The following is an 8490-nucleotide window of genomic DNA, read 5'->3' as shown; positions in this document are numbered from 1 at the left end:
TATTAGTGTATATAGAAGAACACAACAAATAAAATACTTTTACCGTTTTGGAATTATCAACTGTTACAATATCTAACTAAAAAAAAAGTTCTAATTTAAAAAAAAAAAAAACACAATCCAAATCAAAAAGGGAAAATCAAAATTCCTTTTTTTGACCCCGTTTTTCATATCTGCATCCATATACACCCCTTTTTGCCAAAAATAAGCCTTTACAAGTCAAAGTTATGGAATTTTCCTGAATCATTGACATTTAAATGCATTACACAGGCATTTAAAATGAGTAACGTTCCTCTTATTCTTATAAAAACTTATGAAGCATCAGAGGAACGTTCCTCTTTACCTAAACTAAAATCTCTACACTTCATCTGAGGAACGTTCCTCTTTTCACTTCAACAGAAATCTTCACAAAGAATATGAGGAACGTTCCTCTTTTCACTTCAACAGAAATCTTGACAAGTCATCTGAGGAACGATCTTCTTTTCACTACAACTGAAATCTTGACAAGTCATCTGAGGAACGTTCCTCTTTTCACTTCAACAGAAATCTTGACAAGTCATCTGAGGAACGTTCCTCTTTTCACTACAACTGAAATCTTCACGAGGAATCTTGAGGAACGTTCCTCTTTTCTCTTTAACTGAAACCTTTACATGGTACTTGAAGAATGTTCCAATTGAAAGTAAAAACAGCAATAAGCAAAATACCGGTAATCTTAAATTAAATAAGCATTTAAACATGTTATACTTTACGTAAATATTAAGGATGTTAACAAGTACTCGAGTACTTGACTATCGCTCAGTCCTGATGATGATCAGCTAAAATTTTCTAAGTTGATTACTCGATATAAAGTAAAAAAGAGTTTGAATTTTTAATATTTTATATCGCGGCATTTTTGGGTTACAATTCAAAATAACAGCTTAGACATACATAGGCATGTAATTAAGAATACCAATTTATTAATATTTCTTTTTATATTAAATATCAAGTTTAGTTTGTAATTGGATTAGATGTTTATATAATTAAAAATTTAACTATATTAATAATTGTCTCAGTGCATATGATTTTATAATTACTAAAAACATAAAGCTCGCATCCATCAAATTCAGGATGGAGTTCCCAAGTAGAGCTGCATTTTCCAGAAAGCACTTTCACTTAATTCGGTCTTCGATACATGGTTGACATGAATCAAGGTTTATCTTCTGTTCTGTTTATCTTCTGTTCATACTGTGTGACTGGCTGGATGGCTTTTGAACTTTTCTGTGGCCTCATTGATTTCCTCCCAGGGGGGATGTCCAGATCTTCTATAGAATCTATGTATAATAGATATTTGCATTAAAACTCATCATCGCTAAATAACTTCCTGTTATTTCATTTCATAATGAAGATCTGGTGGTAATGCTTATTTTTGTTGATAACACACAAATTCTCAAACATACATTTAGGTATTGACATTCTTTAAGAAGAAATACCCAGTATATTAAAGGTCACATAAGTTTTTCACTGCTTAACTTGAAAGAGAGAGAGAAATTAGAGAGATGTAGCACAAGAGAGAGAGAGAGAGAGAGAGAGAGAGAGAGAGAGAGAGAGAGAGAGAGAGAGAGAGAGAGAGATATTTGTACAACAAATATTTCTCTTCAGATATAAATACCTATATACCTAAATACGTTTAAACATTTACAGAATCCAAGCAGGATACTTAAGCATGAATTTGATTTGAATCTACCAAACATCAATATACTCTTGAATTTCTGCTCTAATCTTAAAACACATTGGTATTATTGCATTATTTTTTTTGGATGGCGACAGATCTTAACACTTCACATTAAATCCCAAAGCTATTGTTATCGGGGCCGGTCATTCTTGTGAGTATGAGAATGGTTCACAGCTCTAAATTATTGGTTTTAAGCCAGACAGCTGAGCAGATGGAATTTGCATCACTTAAATAAAGTAGGAATTATTAACCACGTCAAACAAGAAAGCTGTATAATTCAGATTCTGTTCATCCTATCAATTTAATGTTGCAGCAAGGGAATACTAGATTCAGTAAATAAGCTTGATGAGCTTAATCAAACTTATTTTTGTTTGAAATTTAGAAGCATAAATTATTCAGAATATTTGCTCATCATAAATTCTGACTTGTTATACTAAGGACTTGATGTTTGTTTCATCAAAATTCTCTTCAATTTTATACATGCTCCCAAAAAAATGGGGGGGGGGACTCCATGTTTATTCACTTTTTGATATGTAAATTTAAGAAAATTGTTTTCTGTGAGAAAAAGTTAAGGGGGGGGGGGTCCCCCACTCTTTACATCCTGATGCTACGTGCCTGCTTAAAAGGGTTGATTTAAAAATAGGGTGTTTTTTTTAAAAAGAAAATGCTGCAAATACATGCAAATTGACTGATAGAAGAAGTGAGGATAAAAGGCAAAAATTCTGAAGGAAACAGCATTCTCATGGATGATTTAGCATCAATATTCCCAAATCACTTAATTTGCGGTAACTCCTACCCCCTACCCCCTTCCCCGACAAAAAAAAATAAGATGAAGAAAACACCTAACATTTCTCCCCAAAAAGAAAAGCTAATTTTGTGGAGGGATAGGACAAATCATCCAGTCATTCTTTAATTGAGTATTTATGTAGTATTTATTCCTTTTTAAGATATCAGTAATTCTCAGGCATGAATAACTTAATTATCATCAGTGCACTAGCTATAGCTTTATACCCGCTATCCATCTGCGCGTGCAACCAGATAATCTAAAACAATTGTAAAAATTAAAAGTCTACACCAAAGAAATTAATTGAAGAAATATATGTATAATTTGATAGTTCTAATGTTTTCAGTTTAGAAGTAAAGTGGATATATTATAAGGAGAGGACATACATAGGCTAGCTATGCCTGTTGTCCAATCCTATTGAATTTTTTCAATAAAACATGTTTAAATAAATTAGAAGTAAAGTGGAAAAGTCTTAATGATACCCGTTATCTAGTATTTTTGTTCAACTTAAATGTGCATATAATTCATTTCAATATAATATAAACAGTCACCATGTTAAGTTTGTTCCTAAAACATCAATTTACCTGTCTTGAAGTTAAAATTCATAATAATATAATAATATAATAATAAAATTTGATGATTACAAATTTTTTTTTAAATATCAGATAATCAAGAATTTTGTATCAATTTAATCTAAATGCTTTAGATTTGCAATTACCTTGATTGTAGTAAATAAGCAGAAGAGCAAAAGAAACTCAGTTATGTATTTTAAACGTTTGGATATAATAAAAGTATTTATTACCTTGATGCAAGCATCCTGCGAAGTTTGCAACTGCAATTTCCAAACAATATTTCTGTTCACCTTCATAAAGTACACATGCAGCGTTGATCTTAAATTTGCGACCACATTTTGTATCTGTTCCTAAAGCAGTGATCTGCTGTTGAAAGCTCTCAAATTTCACACAGTTACTATTATTAGCACACCCCGAACATCTTATCAGCATCCAGTTAGTGATTGACATCTGATAGAGGACCTTAGCATGTGCATGAATGGCCGCGGTGGCATTAGCAAACCAAATGTAGCAGAGGAATATGGGCTTTAGGTCATGACATTTCTATTGACCATGCATGCTGAGAAGTTTTTTACAGAATATACTGGAGTATTTTGATATTAGATATTTTCTAGTTGATAAACATGAGGTACTTCAAGAAAGCCAAAAAGTGAGTTGTTTTTTTTTTACCTAAAATATCCTACTAATACCAGAGGTAGATTTGTAGATTTATCTAAACTACGAGTACACTATTGAATTATAGCTTGTGTATGTTGTGATTTTATTAGGAAGGGGGTGGGGGTAATTGTTAGCTAGTGTAAGATATAATTTACATATATATTAATATAATGATTGCATTTCATATGAGAACTGTAATTCAAATTTTACATCCTTTTACTAATGTTTGTTTCTATCATCCAGCTCAAAGAATTTGACAAATGCAAATTTCTGGTAACCTGATTATTTTCTCAAAGCTTAGGTCCTGTCACACCAGATTGCATTCCCCCAGAGTTTCATGATACTGTTATATTTCTGGAATTGCTGTGGGTTCGCTGGGAAATTCAAAAACATTGTACAGTTGTATTTTAAATTTTTACAAGGTGAAAATGTGACAGTTGACCAAGGGATTTCTACTCAGCTCCTGCGGCGTGTAACTGCATTCCTACAAACTTTGACTAACAAATGACTGCGCTCCAACTGAGTGCTCATAATGTGCTTAGAGTTGTGACCTCGAGTTTACGGTGTGTGTGTGTGTGTGTGTGCACCCTTTTTCATCAGTCCTTATATTACTTAACCAACATCATATTGTTGTTTCAGCGGCCTTGACACAAAGTTTTTGATTTTATATTCAAAATTGTTAAATTATGGGCTGCAAACCCGCTATCATCAGGAGTAATTTTGCACACTTGTTAAACAAGTTATTTAATAAGTGACATAATTAGCATGTCTTCTAAATTTCAATTGTGCTTATTAGCTACATGTGCAATAAGGGTGAAAATCATCCCTGCAATAATAATCACCGCAATGTATCATTATATAAATAGTGCCTGTTTGGGAGGGTAACAGTTGAAATTGACACCCCGAGGAAACCATTATCAACCGACGCGAAGCGGAGGTTGACAATGGTTTTCGAGGGGTGTCAATTTCAACTGTTATCCTCCCAAACAGGCACTATTTATTTTGTTATACTGAATGTCTTAATTTTAAAGAAAACATCACTGCTTTTAGATAGTAATAACGTGAATTCTACGGCGAACCGTACGCGCATGATTTTCGCGCATGTAACATTTTTAATGTTACCCGTTGCTAAGTGCGTTGCTAACGCTGAGGGTAATAGAACGGATTATGAACTGCGTCTTAACCAATCAGATTTCAGTATTTAACATGAAAGTATAACAAATCAATTTGCATCATGATAGATATTAAAAATAAAATCAGGATTTTCCAGTAAAATGTTGACAATCGCATATCAATTATTTACAATTAATTTAAGCAAAACATTTTTAAGTCCAATTGCACAGAAGACGAACAAACGGATATTTGGACGGACGGACGGACAAGGTGATTCTTATATACCCCCCAAACTTTGTTTGCGAGGGGTATAGAAACAATAAACTTAAGGTCAGTCGCGGGTTTACAATTTTGCGCCCTCTGCACAGGGTATTGCACAATACTTAAAGGAAATAGTTTTAATGTCGTAAAACACAAATGCAGAGTAAAATGTTCTAATAAAGATTTCTGTTGAAGTGAAAAGAGGAACGTTCCTCAGATTCTTTGTGAAGATTTCTGTTGAAGTGAAAAGAGGAACGTTCCTCAGATTCTTTGTGAAGATTTCTGTTGAAGTGAAATGAGGAACGTTCCTCAGATTCTTTGTGAAGATTTCTGTTGAAGTGAAAAGAGGAACGTTCCTCTGATGCTTCATAAGTTTTTATAAGAATAAGAGGAACGTTACTCATTTTAAATGTCTGTGTAATGCATTTAAATGTCAATGACTCAGGAAAATTCCATCAACTTTGACTTGTAAAGGCTTATTTTTGGCAAAAAGGGGTGTATATGGATGCAGATATGAAAAACAGGGTCAAAAAAAGGAATTTTGATTTTCCCTTTTTGATTTGGATTGTGTTAAAAGTAAAAATTATAATAGCCCCACAGGGTTTTGAACATGACTTACGGATTTGTAGTTAACGCTCTAACCAACTGCACAACGCTGTTAGGTAACAATGTTTGGAAAGAAAAGTTTTAAAAATAATACTTGAGTTTATTACTTATTTCGATAGGAATATGCCACAATATGGGTGTGTTCCATACCACCTTAAGTTGAATGTAATAAACTCACGTGAACAAAAACATGACTCAAACTTAGTAGAATTATTCGCTCTCTATCTTGTTTACAATTCTACAATTGACGCTGAAATTTTCGTTGATCATTAGAATTGTCTTACTAAACATTTTTTTCTTGAACAGAAAAAAGAAAAAGTATGATGTGTTATAACTACTTTCTGGGGTCACTCTTATACAATGAATTATATTTAATCTACATCAATTTTGAGAGTATTTTAAGAAAAAGTTAATAAAACAGCTTCTTAAAACAGTTTCCATAGTTCTGACACATTCTTTTTAATGAAGATAAATGCATTAGCCTTATTTTTAAAGCTGCAATTTTTTTTAACAAGGAAACAAGGCCTTATTTTTAAAGCTGCAATTCTTTTGAACAAGGAAACAAACTCACCTTTATCTCGCACGATGAAATCATACGTAGGAAATTAGATTACGTTAACACCAACTCGAACATGTATGTGAAAAATTTGGTTGAGATTTTCCATTAACTTTATATCTGTTTACTTTGCTGTAAATGTCTTTAACTACAAATGATAGAACCTAATCTTTGTTCTGAAGATTTAAAAAATGTTAATTATTGGTTTGTGGACACTGCATTTATCTATCATTAATCTCGTAAAACTTAAAAAGTGGGTATTGCACATACCGCTTACAATCAAACACAAGCATTGCAAAACAAATCAATGCGCGAAATGTTTTGAAGATCACACAGTTTTTGATTATCTACGTTTTCTTATTTCTAATCTTAAAAACTATTTTGATTTTGAGTGTTGAATAGTGTAGAATTGTTCGTTTGCAATTTGTATCGTTATCGTTCGTTTATCGTGAAAATTCAGGAGGTTAGTGTATCCTGCGTAATCATTCGACTATCGTGCGTGATCGTTTTTGAATCAAATTGCGCGTGTCGTTTGTCAACAATAATGTTATAACCACTGAAGTTAGCATTATGGACCTATTCATTGAATATCAATTTCAACAGGACACATCCAATGTTTATCATAAAAAATCATTTCATGAATTTTAGCAGCACTCATAAGCCATCAAATACAACAAATCTTAATTTAAAAAAAACAACAACAAACAATTGAGGTATCTTATGCAAAACACTTTCCGTTGCTAACTGAAGACATAATAAACTATCGTATGCTATGTTATGCTTATATATTTAAACTTACACACTTTCGTGTGCGGACGAATTCGAAAAATTTCGAAGGAAAAATTCAAAAGCAAGGTTAACAACATATCTGCTATTTAAAAATATATTTTTTTGGAAAATAAATGCACATTCATAGGAACAGTTAATAGTTAAATAGTTCCAAGGCACCTTATTCGATTTGTAGAAGCCCTTGCTGCTCTGCTTTGAATTGTATTTCGTTATATGGATTTTTGAGATGGTTGACAGTTTGTTATTGTCATTTTTTATTAATAGATAGAACGTTGTATAATGCGAGACCAATGATTCCATGCAAATATTTTCTCGCAAGATTTTTTAATGAAATCTTTAAAAAAAAACCTTAATAGTTAATGAATGCTAAACACATGTAATTAAAATAAGGAAAATGCTAAAAAAAATTTGTACTATAATCCATTAAATGAAAGGAAAATCAACCGTTATTACAAGAGTTGAAATCATGTTGCATGGTCTGCTCTAGTTTTTATGCTATGTTGCAACCACTATCAAAATAAATTATGTCAATTGTGAATGGGAATGTATTCAATTAGAAGAATTACTTTGCAACCAATATTAAGATGAGATGATTCAATTATTTCAATAGTGTTTGGGGATATATTTCATTATAAAAATCGCATTACAGACAGACATTCAATTGTAGTTGGAAATAAATTTCTTTATAAATATTACTTTTTAATCACTATCGCAACACATTCAGAAAGAAAGAAATTGTATATATCATTTCTGCAAGCAATTTCAAAATGCAAGAAACACTTAATCTAACCATCAATTTCAAATACACAACTCAGGTATCACAGACTTGAATATTGTACGGTAATAGAAATCGAGAATATGAAATTAATGTACTTACAATAGGACTTTCACTGTTGTGCAGAAATAACCAAACCTTGCGGATTAACATAAAGAATTCGCAAGACAGTTAAAGGGACATGGTCACGATTTTGGTCAAATTTTATTTTTCTGTTTTCATTATTTACAATGCTTTAGGAAAGCATTTCTTTTGATCAAATGAAATTTGGGTGCCAGTCGTTGAGTTTTAAGCAAGATACAGGGCTCGCAATTTTTCGTCATGTAAACAAGGCTCGTGCCCTGTTTTTGTTTACATAGGTTCAATATACCAGTAAAAATCTTTTTTGTTAAACTGATTTGTTTATTTTCTTGTTCATTTAAGCATAAATAAACAGTTCCAATCGATTAACACATTCATTTTGTGTCTAAAACTAGAATTTTCACTTCAACAATCAAAACGTAAACATAAGTTTTGTTTACATAGCGAAGAATTGTAAGCTCTGTAACTCACTTATGACTCGACAAATGACACTCAAATTTTGGTTGCCTTTTTAAAATGCCTTACTGAAGCATTGTAAATATCAAAATCGAAAAAATAATTTTTGACCAAAATCGTGACCATGCCCCT

The sequence above is a fragment of the Crassostrea angulata genome, unplaced genomic scaffold (genome assembly GCF_025612915.1).
Source record: "Crassostrea angulata isolate pt1a10 unplaced genomic scaffold, ASM2561291v2 HiC_scaffold_39, whole genome shotgun sequence".
NCBI classification, from domain to species: Eukaryota; Metazoa; Mollusca; class Bivalvia; order Ostreida; family Ostreidae; genus Magallana; species Magallana angulata.
This window is presented reverse-complemented; position numbering follows the sequence as displayed.